Raw genomic sequence first — 17,500 nt, 5'->3', positions numbered from 1 at the left:
GTAGCCTCCTGATGTAACTCTGCCCTAACACAGTATGGAGTGTTCCACAATGGTCTCTTAACCCAGTCGGAAAACAAGTTTACCTGTCATAGTGTCTATGAAGAAGAATGATTTAAAAGTTGGTGGATTTTAGAACGAACGCTTGCCGACACCTTTAGAAAGAATATAGTCTTTTTAAAATCATTAACCCTCTCAAGGTGGAATTATTTTTTCCAATTCATCATTAGTTTTTAATACAACTATAAATGATTATTCTATCAAATATGAAATTGTACAGTATACTTAATAAAGGGAGCAATATTGAACATGTTCTGCAAATTCCTATGTCTGAAACATAGGATTTTTGATTAGAAAATCGTCATGAATATCAACAGAGGTTACAGAAAAGCAAACTCACTGGTCTTGGTATTCTCTGCCTTTTTCCCGCTGGTGAGTCTCTGTGTGTGTATACGTGTGTGTATATGTGTGTGTATACGTGTGTGTACGTGTGTGTGTACGTGTGTGTGTACGTGTGTGTGTACATGTGTGTGTACGTGTGTGTGTGGTCATTTGCATTTGTGTGTGTGCACCTCAGTCTCCCTCTCTCTTTTTCACATTCTCTTTCTTGCTCTGTCTTTAATTTCTCTGATTTTGTGTATGTGAGTCACTTTGAGACTTCTTGAGGTAGTTTATGTGCTCTTAGCCTAATGATAAGTAACCAAATAAAAAATTAAAAGAAATATAATGGAAATTCTATGTCTGAAGAGCAATACAAAATCTCTAGCACTAATGAAGTTATTCTAAACCTGGTGCTTTCTAAAAATTTTTTAGCATAACCTAAAAGCCTTGTTAAATTTTCACAAGCACCATAAAATTATCTTAACGGTAGAAATTTGATCTTAATTCCTCATCACACATTGCTTCTTAGTCTATGTTTTCTTGTCCTGCCGCCAATTCTTCTCATAAGGCTGCTTTTTCAACTTCATCTAGTCCAGCTTGTGCCCTTGTCACTGGGGAGAAACTGACCTTCACTGAGGTCTCTGACGACCTCATTACAACTAAGCCCAAGGGCCAGTCCAATTTTCAAACCTCATCTTTCCTCAACCTCTTCACAGCATTTGTCACATTCAACCATCTCTTGTTTCTCAAAATGCTTTCTGATCTCAGTTCCTGACTCCTGCTTAGTTGAGTCTGGCTTCCTTCATTGTCAGCAATGTATTTATGTCAGTCATTCTTACTAACTCCAAGTAAAAGTAGCAAAGTCTACAATTTACTCTCTCTGTGTGTGTGTGTGTGTCTCTGTTTCTCTCTCTCTCATTCCTCACCTAGGCACTTAAACCTGAACCAGAAGTTGTTCATCATTGCCATCATCTTTACTGTGAAGGGCTAAGATCTGCCATATCTTAGTAGACAATATCCATCATCACTACCTTGGATCTCTGCCCATTCCATTGCCTCCCCAGAGATGAAGAGATTAGGTGTCACCACTGTGGCAGGATTTCAAGAATCTATATCTAAAATAATTTCTTTTTAACAAGCCAGAAAGTTCTTAAATGTTAGGCAGCCTAGTGAGTTACCTGTGCACAGGTTTCCCTCTTCCACTTTTCACATGATACTTTCTCCAGGCTTAAATCAGCCTTCCTCATGTTTCTATTGCTATGCATCCTTCTGACAACTAGATGGGATGCTTTCCTTCAATGAAGGATGGCTCAAGGACAATCAGGATGCTTCATCTCAAGGCAGTAAGCAATAAATATGCTTTAATCCATGCCATCTAAAACTACTACACTTCATTTATGTGCAATATATATATAGGACCTGTCACTTCCATTCTATTTTTTCTTTTAAAAGTTTTGACATTTTGCTATAATAATGCGTTATCATATACTTAAATTTACATAGCATCGTGTTAACTTGTAATATAATAAAATTGAAAGGAAATTATATATGTATCAATATAAGTCATATAAGTAATTCTGCAGGCCTCCATGATTATGAGAGGAGAGAGAACAGGAATGATTTGAATCTGCATAGACTTAGTGCCTCACCCTAGCTAGTGGTTTCAATCTTCTTCAACAATATATGCCTTTAGATAGAAGTAGTAGAATTTTTTTTTATTGTGATAGAATTGGCTGATTTGAGCGTTTCTTCTATCTTCTTTTTTGTCTATCCTTTGGAAGGTGGTCAAGTGGCCACACATTAGCAGAACAATAAAGAAGTATTAAGGGTCTCACATAAATCACGACTTAAATAACTGAGACTTGCTTGGTTAATCAATATAGATTCACAATATTTGGCCTCAAGCAACATAGGAAAAAAAGTCAGGGGTGACCAATTTTCATTAGGATAATTCTCTTTAAATAGATAAAAATAACACAAGAGTAAGCAAGAAGAGACATTGGGAGCTGCCTTCACTGCTGATTTTACTTCACAATACCTAATTATGCAAGTTACTGCACCACACTGTAGAGCTCCTAAGTGCTAGAAAACATTTCATGCAGTGGCTAGTGCCATCAGTCAGGCCTCAGTGGTCATAAAAGCACTGACAGTTTAAGGTCCAACCGCATGAGGCTGCGGGATTCATTTTGGTTTCTTTAAAAGTAATGCTGTAGTAGTGTCAATCAGACGTTATCAAGAGGAAACTGAAGAAAGCCACTGATGCATAAATTTACCTAGCCTGAAATCCTTTCTTTTCAAGGAAAAAAAAAAGAAGTTGAGCTTTGCCTCACATTTGCATCGCACTGGTAGTTTACTTTTGTTGTACAATAAACATTTCATTTTAGCATTAGGATGCACAGGAAAATGGTGTAAAAGAGGTGGCTGAAATAAAAACTCTTCCTAACTGTGTGGGGCACAGAACGCAATCACCTTCCTTTCACATAAAAATAGGAATTTAGAATATTTTTTCAGTTAGTGTGCATGCCTGATGTATATACATACTCAAATAATTTTTCTGCAAAAGCATTTGAAAAGATATTCAAATGTTGTGGTGCTTTGTATAGATATCAGGGAGCTAGCATCTTCAAAACTTTGTGTTTCAGTTTTGCAAAGCAGAAACGTGTTTTGTATTTAGAGTACTTGTCTAATAGATGTTCAATGTTTGCAGAGTGTCAAAGTAAATATATGATTTCAGGTTAGATGCTTCTAGAAGCCACATGATCACTCTGAGGTGTGGGCGAACTAATCCATTTCATCCTTAAATTAAATACAATGCTATCAGTCTTTAAAGCTCTTCTTCTCTGTTTTCCCACTATGACTTTCTTATCTATGTCAAGGGTTTCATCATTCTCCCAGTAATCAAGATTGTGTCACATCTGACGTATCTTTCTCACTCACATCTTTTGCATCTGCCCATCCTCGACCATTATTAAAATTAAAGCTCAAGCTTTAATTCTGCTACTGAGTTAATCTTTCCAAAGCAATATCCACATTCCCCCAAAACTCTACGATATGAAATCATCTTTATTGTTCTTGTAGTTAAAGTTCTCTACAACCTGGTTGAGCCTCATGTCTCCCAGTGGCTATACAAAAATCTTTAACCAAGGTGATGTGGTTCTCAACATTCTTTTCTCATTCTTGTCTCTGGAACTTGTCTGTGCAATTCTTGCCACATGAAACACCCTCCTCTCTTCCATCCACCTATCCAAACTCTCCACATTATTCAAAGCTCACATGAAGCTCCGATTTCACTGTGAAATCACCATCTTCCTCTCCCCAGAATGCAATAGCTGGTCTTCTGCTGATTATTCAGTCAATACCTCATCAGTTATTCATTATGCTTTGCTACCAAGACCGGCTATACATTTGCAAAATCAAGTATAAAATGAAAATGGGAAGGTCCTGGTTTGAAACTTCCAAGGATTTGCAGATGGTGAGAGCACAGCATTAACCCAAGCACAGGTTCTTCTATGTGCAGGATGCTCTGAGATTGCCCCAGTGGCAGGCACACTCATGAAGCTGGCCCTGTTGCTATACCACTTTGTCATTAGATACTTGAAATATATAACTTATAATAAATATTAATACCTCTATCTGGATTATAAGTTCTTAGGGGAATGGATCAGGTATTTTATTTATAGTATTTGGTATTAGCTGTAGAACCAACTATTACATTATAACTCTGAAATAACTCATTTATTATAGATTTATATCATGCCTTACCAATAAACATTATTGTCATTGGTATGGTAGCTTTGAAAAACTGTTATACAAAATTTTCTTCAACAGATTTTCTACCCTATCCTTCAAAAGAATGATAATTATGCAAGATATACATATAACACATTATAAAGAAGCAGTGATTATGCTATTTTGATTTTAAGAACATGTCAAAGTCTTCTAGATGTCATCATATGTTTTAATTGTCTTTTTTTTATGAGGCCCCAACATAATATGTGCCTTTAAAGAGTAATGATACTGTACTTCTCACTTCTGTTAATCAAACCACAACCTACTTATTCCACTGGAATAAGTAAGTTGGAAAGTGATGGGAAACAGAAAAAGAAGGAAAGATGAACCAGTAGGTGGGAGGGGAAAAGCATCTCTGAAGAGTCCCAAGAAAGCTAAAATTACCATGTATCCCTTGCCTCTCCTCCCTCTTGGAGCACTTTCCCAGTGGAGGATGGAAGTGACTAAAGGCTGTTTGCAAAGCACAGCTCATATTCTTATTGGACACTGTTCAACCCATGACACCACATGGTATCACTCTTAAAACTAATAAAAAATAAATGGCCAGACTTTCCCCAACAGAGATTGACTGTTCATCTTCATTCAGCCTTTCAAAGTGCTTCACTTTCAAGGTGACAGTGCTAAGTATGGCCCATAAATTCATCTCTGGCTTGCCTGTAGACAGTTATAGTACATGTTAGATTTCTTTGCTCCAAGCAGGGCTCTACACTAACCCTTGTTAAAAATGTTACTGTAGATATTTCAGTACCTCCAACAAAAATGTCACCTTTGAAGTTATTTTCCTGCAAAATTCAAACTACATTAATCTTACTTCCATAGGTATTTGAAGTTTGGGCTTCCCCGAGTTGAAACCATTTCTCATGATACTAAAATAAAAATCAAGCTCTATAACTTAAATGTCTCAGTAGCGGTAGGAAACAGACCAAAAATAGCCTTAAAGATCTCTTTTAAGTGGGAAAATGGCAACTGAGGAAGGGAAATCAAGGAAAATCTCTACCTCCACATCTGCAGTGATACAGGAATGTCTAAGTAGAATTCATGTAATTCATGAGAAAGTTTAATTGTCTCACATTTTCTTTGGATGTTGCTGTATTATCAGCTGATTTTATTTTGCAAGTGCTTTCTAAAATTTCCTTTTAGTATAATGACTTACAAAATGTTTCGTTGTAGAAAAATTTACATAAAACTCATTTTAGATTTCCTTTGGTAATCAGACACAAGGAGCCATCACCATATTGTCTGGATGACAGAGGAACTACTTCTTGTGATTTGAAAGGTTGAAGTTGAGTTGATTTTTCTTCTCTATTTTGCTTCCAAGATGACCACATAGTTATGAAGCTTTATAATGACATTTTTTTTTCACACTTTCAGGCATTCTAAAAGCTACCCTTTTCTTGAAAAAGCACTTTTGTAATTATTTATCAAAAATGAGATGCAGTAGAATCTCTACCCTGAATGCCACAAGAAATTGTAGGTAATCACAAGCATTCAAAATGCAAGCTGCTCTTCTCAGGACATCAGACAATGCAATGTTAGATAAAGAGAGAGTTCTGAAAGTACAAGTGAAAATGGCTTTCATTTTAACAATGGAAATAGAAACAAAACAACCATTTTCATATGTATTGGGAGGAAACTGACTAGAAAGCCTATGCAGCAATTATAGAAGTCAGTGCAGTAGAATTCAGCATATAGTAAAGTAATTCTGTTCAGATGTTTGCCTGAGCTAATATCAATATAAAACACACAAATGGAAATAAAATTAAAATCAAATATGAAATTGAAATAAAATACGAAATAAATTTGAAATGAAAAAAGACATAGATGAAATACAGGTAAATGTAAATTATTATACAATTCACTGAGCAGTAATAGTTGTTAAAATTACAATAGAAAATATCTGTACTAACAAAATATTTGAGGATTAGGAGAGGGACAATGGAACATTAGAATTTTTGTGTTTATAAACAGAAGAAAGTCCTCCTCAAGGGTTGGACAATAGATTCTAACTTGTAGCTCTTAAAAAACTACATGTGACAAAGTCCAGTCTGATAATTGTTCCCTATCCCTTAACATCAACTCCTTACCTCTGGAAATATGGATGAGATGTATATGTTTAAAAATTTATACCAAAGCAATACCATCAGGCCAGAGACTTGGCAAATTGTTGAGGCCTGGTTATGGCCATCCGTCTACAGTGCCAGGCTGCAGCTATGATTTTCCCCAAGTACAAACATCTAACATTATATTGCTTCACTTTAGTCTTGTAGTCTTATACCATTATCCTGATGAATATTCTTGCCAACTGTGCTTTTATGTCCCACCCTGTGAGAACATGGGATTCCTCCTCTCTGGAGGAATCAAATGCTGAATGCTAATTAATTGTGCTTCCACTTTTCCAGCAAGGAGTAGCTGTTCTTCTAACCCCAAGCGGTGATCAGTTTTTCTTTGGAGCTTCACCTAAAGATTTAAAGACCCATTAGAAATTCTGCCTCGAGGCCGGGCGCGGTGGCTCACGCCTGTAATCCCAGAACTTTGGGAGGCCCAGGCGGGTGGATCACGGGGTCAGGAGATCCAGACCATCCTGGCTAACATGGTGAAACCCCGTCTCTACTAAAAATACAAAAAAATTAGCCGGGCGTTGTGGCGGCACCTGTAGTCCCAGCTGCTGGGGAGGCTGAGGCAGGAGAATGGCGTGAACCCGGGGGATGGAGATTGCAATGAGCCGAGATTGCGTCACTGCACTCCAGCCTAGGTGACATAGCAAGACTCTGTCCCCACCAAAAAAAAAATCAAAAAAAAAAAATTCTGCCTTGAGTGCATTAGTTGTGGTAGAATAATAATAGGTATAATAGGATACAATACTTAGGTATTCGATGAGGGGCTTTTCCTCACAACAAATCTGAAGTTTGAATCATTATCTCAGTTTTACAATGGAGGGGATTGAACCCAAGCACCTGGGAAATGACGAAGTTGCAACTCAAACCCTGGTTTTTTAATTCAGTGAGAAGTGATGTTATAAACAGGGTTTAGTATATCTGGTTCCACTATATTTGGTATGAACTCTTATAGTTTACACCAAATTTCTGTAGACTTGAAATCTGCTTTGGTAGACTTCAAGCCTATTTCTAATGATATGTTCATGAAACAAAATGCAGCCCCCAAAAAGTTGAAAACTATTTTCATAATCACTTCAGGACTTTAAAAACATTACTCAACTTACGGACTTGTAGTATATTAAAAATTTTGTTTCATGTTTATTTCTTGTGTGTAGGTTACAGATAAATGCCATGGTTCCTTTCGTCTGTGTGTCTGTGTGTGTGTGTGTGTGTGTGTGTATTCATTTCTCATCTTTTTTTTCTACTATATTTTTGGCCAGAAAGATGAAGCTTCAATTTTCTGGGCTTTCCATTATAAATCAATATCCCCACATGAGAAGCTGAATTTTAAAAACCGGAGGATTTCCATGTTGGTCAGATTCATGGTTCAATCAATCAACTTAAAGAAGTATAGCCCTGTTATGTGAAGCCACACTCTTGACCTGACGTTGTCTGCCTTTCTTTTTCTCTCAGGGCCTTCCACTTATTATTCCTTTTGTTTGTTTGTTTGTTTTTTTGTTTTTGTTTTTAAAAAAATGGTATAGACAAGGAGAGGAAAAACACACTGGGGCCTGCAGGTGGATAGGGTCAAGGGAGGGAAGGCATTAGAAAACATAGCTAATGCATGCTGGGCTTAATACGTATGTGATGGGTTGATAGGTGCAGCAAACCACCATGGCACACCATTTACCTATATAACAAATCTGCGTATCCTGCATATGTACCCTGGAACTTAAAATAAAAATAAAAATGAAAAAAATGAAAAAAAACAAACCCAAGGGACGGGGAATGGTGTAGCGAGGGTGAAGAAAAAGAAATTTAAAAAAAAAAAAAAAAAAAAAACAGAGAAAGTAAAGAAATAAAGCTTGTGAAGAGAGACAAAAGAACAGTAAGAAAAGATTCGGGAAAACAAAACAGGAAAATAAAATTGAGAAATGATGAAAATGGGTGGCTAAGGATGGATCATACTTGGAGAAAAATTACTACAGTCAATGACATATTTTCTACTTTCATTTATTCCAGAAATATTTCCGGATTCTCCTTTGGGACTCCTCATGAGACATAGAAGGTGATGCCTTTTGTCAGGAGAGATGAGTGAAGGAGGTGGTGAAGCCTAGGTAAGGTAACGTTAAATTCTCAAACTGCCCATGCACTTAACTTTCATCCTCTCTTCTAAAGGAGCCCAAAGTATTTTAACTGGGAACCTCATTTTTTTCTAATTGCCGGACATTACTTAACGTTACATGTTAAGGTGAACAAATCTGGGATTCTATTTAAGGCAAACCTCATCCTCCTTTCTCAGTAACTCTAAGATTCTCCTGATTCCCTCTCCTACCAGATTTCCTCCTGCTCGTTTGGGGTAGACATTTGTTGGTTTCCGTTATAGCTTTGCCAAAAACATCTGTTGTAACCTACTTCTCCCATTGTCAATGAAAAACCAATGTGTATCTTTACCTTCCATCTTACGTTTTTATCTGCCACAAGCCACTCAGTTATTTTGGTGAGCAGCTCCAACAGGGTTCTCAGAGTCTGGAGAGATGTAAAGGTCACCAACGTTAAAGAGGAGTAAATGGTGTTTTTGGCTTCCACCAAGATTTTGAAAAGCCAGGCTGGGGTTTTATTACACTACCATCTATGTGCTAAGGAGTGTAATTCTGGTAACTCAGAATCATTTTGTCTGAAATTATTGCTTGAGTAATATATCTGCATGATGACTCAATGCAAATATAAAATATGAACTTTATACAGTGGTCCCCCATATGGTTCCTTTGCAAAGAAACACAATAGTCCCAGTGTGGTTCCAGAGCTTTTCACTTGTCTTTCTCAATAAAGGAATAAGGATAAAGTCATAGCAATACTTCTGAAATACCCTGTTTCTCTCTCATTTCATCTGCCTTTGCAATCTTCTCTTCAGTACCTTAAGAAACCCAACTCCCAGCTGCAGCTTGATTGCTGTATCATCCAACCCTTCCCTCATTTCCTCTAGATGTGCAATCTGAAAGCTCTCCGGAATGGTGTGGCAAGTACCTCCTTAGCATGAGGGAGTAACAGAAACTGAAGAAATAAAGGCAGAATCCTCTTTAGCAAACAGAGGAACAGCCAACCTAGGAAAACGTCTTCACTGGCATTCTGGCCCCATCATACAAATCATTGTTAATTGTCCTTGTAATCAATAATGCTGAAACAGATAAAGATTAGATAAGTCCAAGATGTACAATGGCTATGTTTCATTCCATTACATATTGAGTTTTCGATTTTCTTACATGAAACAAAATGCTTCTCCCCAAAACGCTGACTTTCAAACAACCCAGTTAATTGCAAGTTGATTATGTCTTCTGACATTAACAGCTATGAATATTAAGCAGATATACTTTATTTACAATCCAGAAGTTGTTCAAATGTATATATTATTTTATTTTACTATCTTGGCATATAGACTATTTGCATGTTCTTAAACATCTCACGGCATTCAAAATAATCCCTTAGCACTGCTTAGATAACACATTAAGGATACTAAATTATGAGAAGCTTCAAATATAAGGATATCAAATCAGATTAAAGAAATTTTCAGTAAAACTTCCCCCTCACCAACAACCTGTGAGGTAATTTCAGTGCTTAAGTTACCCTAAGACCTTACTATGGTGAGAAAAGGATGGTATGTTTGCAGTATAATCATTTAGGAGTTTTCTTCCATATCTGTCAAAGAGAAGCCACTTTCTTTTACACGCATATGAAAAAAACAAAAGATAACTTTTTTATAACTACTGAGCTCATAACTTTGACATGAAATTTTCATATTATTTGGAAAATTATGGATATTATTTCATTTAAATGCTTTAATTCAGTCCTTAGTTGGTCTTGTGAGTGATCTGTTTGTATTATGCAGCTTAAAAAATTCAAATATAAATGAACAATCATATAAACTGGAATCTGAGTGCACTATACAAATATCTACTGGCACTATTTTCTTTGCGGGGGAGGGGTGCAGGGATAATTTGACAGAGCAAAAATTAATTGTCCTGTGTATCACTACTGCACAAGACAACTATTGTGAAGGGCAGACCCACAGAGATCCTGGAAATTCTGATGAAGTAAGGGTCAAGACAGCAAGGTTTCCTTAAACATCAGAGGTGCAAATGTGCTTGTAACTTACCCAGGTCTGGGATGACTCATACTGCCATCATACACCTGAATATTTTCTTATTCGCCTGTATTGTTAATTGAATTTGAAATAGAGATTGCTTAAACGTTCAAAATTGGTTCTAGATCTCCGCAGTTATTTTACTGAGAGATAAATATAAAATGTGAAATAAGGTAAGGTTAATCACAAACCATATGTTAATTTTAAATTTACTTAAATAGAACTTATTCAAGTGACAACTAGTCAGTCTGAAAGGGTAGATAATTATGTTCATTTGGCATAAAGAGGCACCCAAACAACTAACTCTACCACCCCAAGAATAGTTTGAGAGAGACAAACTTAATATTAGTCTAAGAACAAGACCTGGACTAGAAGAACACAGTGCTATGGACTGTGTTGGAAACACTGGATAGCGTAGCAGTGGAGAGAGGAAGCAAGTTCCCTGGAGTTCCAATGCTGGGTGCCCAATTCATATCTAAATGACTGTATCTTTGTTTAAAGCGCACCAATATCACTACAAAAATATCATCCTCCCAAACCTGACAACGAATAATTGCTTCTTTGTACTATGTGCAGTGTGGGGCTATGTCATTTTGGGTTAACCTTGGTCCTCTTCTTCCCCGTGTGTAAAAATGCTCATGAACCAACTAGAGAGTCTGAAATCCTAATGACATGCCTGTGTTTGTATGATGCCTTGTGCCTTGCTTTGCAATCGGTGGAAGTTCAATTAATATTAATGGATGAATGGAATATTTGCTGATGCTATTCTATGGATATTTTGTCAGTGAAATGGCTACTCGGCATGGTGATTTCCTCTCATACTTTTGATATTTAAATGCAATCTACAACCTGGTTTATGTTTGTAAAGTGAAATGTACTTATATATGCCCAAATATGATGAGGTACTGAATTTTTTCCAAGTTTCTTTGCATGCATAGTTTTCCTTCATTGATTCCATTAAAAAACAAAACAAAAACAAAAAAAAAAACTGCAATTGTAAGCAATGCACTTTCCTCAAGCCCCTACAGTTAAAAAAAAACAAAAAAAAAACCAAAAAAAAAAACCACAAGAAATCAAGAAAGAAAACTTTCTCCTCTATGGCAACTGCTTCCCTTGTGGTCCCTCACCGGTATTTTCAAGGCAAGGTCACTTTTAATGCCATAGAAGATGAAAGAAAAAAATAAAACAAAACAAGGGGAAATGGATTTTGTCTTCACTGATTCTGCCAAACTGATAGCAGACACTGACGACACAAGAGGGAAAGGTTGACATGGCCCCTTACTCCCAGTTCTGCCCTAGAAACAGTGAAAGAGAGTGAAATGTATTTTTCCTACCATGTGTACAAAATATAATACAAAATATTAAAATATGTATATCCTTCAAAGATCAACACGATTGTTAACATTTGCTTTGAAAACAGCTTTCTGAAACATACTTAAAATACCAACATACAAAAAACGCCTTAGACACTGAACATACTTCTGTAAAATTAATTAATCACTTGGAGGATTTAGCAGGAGGAAATGGCCATCAACATCTTATATGCTCAGCTGGTGGTAGAAGGTAGACTAAAATGACAACTTTGTTTAAAAATGGAAAGAGAGGGGAAGAAACTGAGATTCAGAATAAAGATATTTATGTTTGGGACAAGCAGAAAGACCATTTTATATCTACATGTGGCCTACAGAGAAGTAGAAGAAGGAAAAGGTGAAAGATTAATGAGGAGGATTTTTTTGCATTTTCTATCATCTATGTGAATTATTACCTAGATGCTTGATATGTCCTAAAAGGAAAACTGTGATGAATAAATAAACAGCTCTCGAAATCTTCAATAGGGTGCTTTACCTTGCAGGGAATATTATCATTGGCTTTTGATACAATTTCTGCTGCAGGGAAAGACTTTCAAAGCTCAGAATGCTGAAGCATTGCCAGGCGCTCAAAGACCCCCTACCGAGCGCGTCAAACTAAGAAATCTCTCTGAACTTGTCGAATTAAAAGTCATCTCCCTCTCTCCGCAACCCCTGCATGAGCTGGGAAGCTCTGTACTCATTTTTTAGGCCCCTCCATGATAAACAAATGGAGCCTAGAGCATCTTTATTCTTTACAGCCATGCAATTAAAATTCCTTTAAAAAATGTAATTGAAGGCAATGAATTTCAAAAGGAGCTTCTAGTTAACAATGAGACAAAACAGTTTGAGAGGGCCACATGCAATTGTGTTTCAGAAGTAACAGCAAAACAGCTTGTTAAGAACCGGAGAAGTGTCCTTTTTTATTTTTATTATTTTGATTGTACATCAAGAGGTTGTTCCAAACTTAAACATCTCAGCAGGATTTATGGTTTCTGGAATGTCATAAGACTTAATTACTCAGACTGCAAAGAGGAGTACACTATTAAAATATGAACAAAGCCATCTGAGATCCCTGGTGGCTGCAAATCATTATTTATCTATCCCCCCCACACAAATTAAAGAAGTTTAATTTGTGTTTGCATTTTTTAGGCGCCACACTGCACTTTTCCTTCTTCCCCCTTATCCTTGTGTGTTCACAACAACAACCCCATTGTAAAAATTTGATCATCCCCACAGCATTAAATTGATGGGGCTATAAACAAACACTGTAACAGAGAGTTTCAAAGTCCTTTGTTAATTAGCAAAAAATAGAAAAGCCATTTTAAATGCATTTAGATAAACAGAATAGGGATGAATTACCAATTTCAAGTGGCCAAGATGAAAATGTACCATTTTAAAAAAGGCTGATAGGGTTACACTGAGTCTTTGGGGGAGAGTTTCTAAAGACCATGAATTATTTGGTCTATAGCTTTATAAGCGAGTACTTATATTAGTGTAATTAATTGCTCCCTAGTGTCTGAAATATCTTTGATGGTAGGTATGAAAAGGGAAGTAAATGTTGAATATGTTGTCATTACCCACTGAGGAAGAGCTTGGAGATCTGTGTGTGTGTGTATAATTATTATTAAGCGTGCTTTGCTTATAGGACTGATCCTGCTTTCCAAATGGAGAATGTTGATCAAGATAAGGCATCAGTCTGTTTTAAGGGTGTAAATTTTGCAGTATATTGGTGCCTAGAACAAAAAATAGCACATTCAGGTAAGTGAACACATTTTTGTGGCGCAATATCATTTTAATGACTTTGAATGCCAAATGATGTTTAGAGTAGAAAATGTTCAATTACAGAGAATTGGGACCAGTGAGACATGTTATAAAAGGAAGCCACCAGGAAGATGTTATAAAAGGAAGTGTCATATAATTGTTACAGGGTCCCTGAAACCACAGGGAGTTTTTGAAGAAAGAAGGGGCATGAACAGTATGAGATACTGAAGGAAGCTTATGAGAATGAGACTGAGAAAAAGGAGGTGGCGTTTCTTGATTAGCAGTGAATACATAAAGAAGAAAACATTTGATTGCGAGGGTTAAGGAAAAACTCCTTAAAAATATAGAAATGAGGAAATTACATTCATTTGAGATAGTTTTTAGTAAAGGGGAAAAATGATAGAACAATGGGATTAAATGGGAAGGTTTTAATATTTGTTTTAAAAGAAACATATTTAAAAAGGGAAGGAGGTAGATTCAAGCACCCAGAGTCATAGATTCAGGGACCTAAAGACAGGTCTGTAAAAAGGGAACAGCATTTTTTTGGTTGTCATCTTATTCTATTATGAAATTTGTTGGCCGCGCGGTGGCTCACTCCCGTAATCTCAGCACTTTGGGAGGCTGAGGCGGGCGATCACTTGAGGTCAGGAGTTGGAAACCAGCCTGGTGTACATGGTGAAACCTGGTCTCTACTAAAAATACAAAACAATTAGCCAGACATGGTGGGTGGTGCTCGTAATCCCCACTACTTGGGAGGCTGAGGCAGGAGAACTGCTTGAACCCGGGAAGTGGAGGTTGCAGTCAACCAAGATCGCCTTACTGCACTCCAGCCTGGGCAACAGAGCAAGACTCCATCTCAGAGAAAAAAAAAAAAAAAAAGAAAAGAAAAGAAAAAGAAAGAAAATAGTACATTAAGCCAAAGAGAAATTGTGGACTTAAGCACCTTGAATAATGTTTCAAGTAAATTGTTCCGTCAATGTATGTAAAAAATAAAATCAATTTTATCCAAACAGAAAATATTAGTTATTTTGATTGAATTTTCCATAAATTCAATTGATGAACTAGACCCAGAGTAAACATTAAAGATAAACTGGGTGCGGTGGCTCACAACTGTAATCTCAGCACTTTAGGAGGCTGAGGCGGGTGGATCATCTGAGGCCAGGAGTCCGAGACCAGCCCGGCTAACATGGCGAAACCCATCTCTACTAAAAATACAAAAATTATCCAGGCATGGTGGCTCACACTGGTTGTCCCAGCTACTCACAAGCCTGTGGCGTGAGAATTGCTTGGACCCAGGAGGCGGAGGTTGTAGTGAGCCAAGATCCTGCCACTGCACTCCAGTCTGGGCGACAGAAAGAAACTCTGTCTCAACAAAACAAACAAACAAACAAAAATAAAGATAGGTAAGGAGGTTTCTTAACGTAAAGAAATATAAATATTTTCACATCATTCAAGGTCAATTATCAGAAATGACTGGAATGTTTCATGAATAGAACATAAATTAATTTAAAAATTTATTTAGCCTTCAGTTTCTTCCTGACTTTCTTTTATTTAAGCTTTGTTTCTATGACATTTATAGTGTTTTGTTTTCCCTTCATTTAAAAAGAATCCAAACATGTTAACCACAACAAACATTTTCTGCTTGAAAAAAATTAAACATGGCCGGGCGCGGTGGCTCAAGCCTGTAATCCCAGCACTTTGGGAGGCCGAGACGGGCGGATCACGAGGTCAGGAGATCGAGACCATCCTGGCTAATACGGTGAAACCCCGTCTCTACTAAAAATACAAAAAACTAGCCGGGCGCGGTGGCGGCGCCTGTAGTCCCAGCTACTCGGGAGGCTGAAGCAGGAGAATGGCGGGAACCCGGGAGGCGGAGCTTGCAGTGAGCTGAGATCCGGCCACTGCACTCCAGCCTGGACGACAGAGCGAGACTCTGTCTCAAAAAAAAAAAGAAAAAAAAAAGAAAAAAATTAAACAAGAAATATAATACCTAGATGTCTATGTAAAGGAAGACTCTAACCGAATCTGAAGTTCCTGCGTATACCTCAGACATTGTAACCCATTTCAGAAGACTTCTCCAGAACCTCTTCTCTAGATATATGTGTTCTTCGATCAGAACAAAGAAGGATCTCATTTTCTGATATTACAGTAAAATGTAAGTGAAGCCCTCTAGGTGAAATTACGTGAAAATCCTTTCTTTGAAAAAGGATTTTGGAAGAAGCAAGTAGAATTGAAATTGACTTGTATATCTGAGCTATAGCTATGGTACCCAGCGGATCATAGGCGATTATCTCACCCGATTTCATTTACCCCTCCTCTAGGCCCTACTTTGCTTTTAAAGTCTGTTTCTAGAACAAGTTTGATGAGAACAGGCATTCATCACAACAGCCTTTGCCATGAATCAAAGATGAGGAATTAGCGATAATAAAGATAATTAATATAATTTATAGCCTATTTTGTATTAAAGTTCTCAAATTACGTGCATGAGGCATACTGGTGACACTTGGAACCACTTTAGATAAAGGTATGTTTGTCAAGGTATATATATATTTTGAGGGCAGCATATAAGGGTTTAGTGGGTTTTTTGTTGTTGTCGTTTGTTTGTTCGTTTGAGACGGAGTCTCGCTCTGTCGCCCAGGCTGGAGTGCAGTGGCGCGATCTCAGCTCACTGCAAGCTCCGCCTCCCGGGTTCACGCCATTCTCCTGCCTCAGCCTCCCGAGTAGCTGGGACTACAGGCGCCCGCCACCACGCTCAGATAATTTTTTGTATTTTTAGTAGAGATGGGGTTTCACTGTGTAAGCCAGGATGGTCTCGATCTCCTGACCTCATGATCCGCCCGCCTCGGCCTCCCAAAGTGCAGGGATTACAGGCATGAGCCACTGCGCCTGGCCCTTAGATTTTTTTTTTTTTAATAGTGTGAACTCTTCCAAAAATGAAGTAAGAATGACTATTAACTGTTTTTCATTTTAATAGAAATAAAAGGAGCAACTGTAATATATACTAAGGGCTTTGCTAAGCATTGGGAGAAGCAAAGATGGTTTCTCTTCTTTAATAACTTACCATTTAGCCTTGGGCTGACTGTATTTCTAGGTTTTATGTCTGGAGTTGCATGGGAGACACCCATCATTTGTTTAGGGTAGCTAGGCTTTTAATCATCTTTCATACTGGAGAAAATGTCTACTTTAAAAGTTTTGTATAAGACACTCTCCGTAACAGCTAAAAACATGATAAGTTCATGTCAGCCGGAGAGGTGCACCACTCAGATTTCCAAATATTCAAGAGAGATCCAGCAAAGAAAATTGTGTAGCCAATAAGCTTCCAGTTGCTGAAACCCTGGGATTCACTAGAACGTTCACACTCATCCCAGGTTTTCCCTGAACTACTACTCCCAGCAGATGTCTGAACACAGCAGGTACAAGTACCTGCCTCTTTCTGCCCAGTGGTGGCTGCCTCCAAGGGGCACCCTTCGCTTTAGGGCTCTCTGTTAGGATGGCTGAGACTGCCTCAGAGCTACACTGCCGCTGAGGCCCCACCTACCCAGTCCTCCGTTCTCCACACTTTTCTTTCTTTCAAAGGTATCAGTTTTGCACCGGGGGCTGAATGCTCTTTTTGCTCACTCCTGCTTTCTCCCTTACTTATCTTTCACAGATGAGTTCTCAATAAATCTTATGCACATAGCATCCCATTTTGTCATCTGTTTCCTGGAAGACCCAAACTGGTACAATGCCAGTCTTCAAACTTGTGCTTGATACATAGGAATTTTTCCCCACAGAGGGTCAATGCATTTCATTGGGGAGGACTTTCTTGAGATGTACACAAACAGAAGTGGGATCCAGCTTCACACTCTTCCCATGACAAGATATTACGAAAAGCCAAATCAATAAATCTGTTTCAAATGCGTATAGTTGGTTAGAGTCCAGGCAAAATATGCAGAGCCAAGATAAAATGCCATTGCAGGCTCTGGAAAGTTTCCTTGACTGAAATA

At 37.7% G+C, this 17,500-nt stretch overlaps 1 protein-coding gene across 14 annotated transcripts in view; it reads right to left on the bottom strand.

Annotated features, from left to right (window-relative positions):
• Positions 1-17,500, bottom strand: part of TENM3 (teneurin transmembrane protein 3) — a 2,750,454-nt gene that overhangs the window by 1,431,181 nt on the left and 1,301,773 nt on the right. The window lies entirely within an intron of this gene.

Source organism: Macaca fascicularis, chromosome 5 (assembly GCF_037993035.2).
Source record: "Macaca fascicularis isolate 582-1 chromosome 5, T2T-MFA8v1.1".
NCBI classification, from domain to species: Eukaryota; Metazoa; Chordata; class Mammalia; order Primates; family Cercopithecidae; genus Macaca; species Macaca fascicularis.
This window is presented reverse-complemented; position numbering and strand designations above follow the sequence as displayed.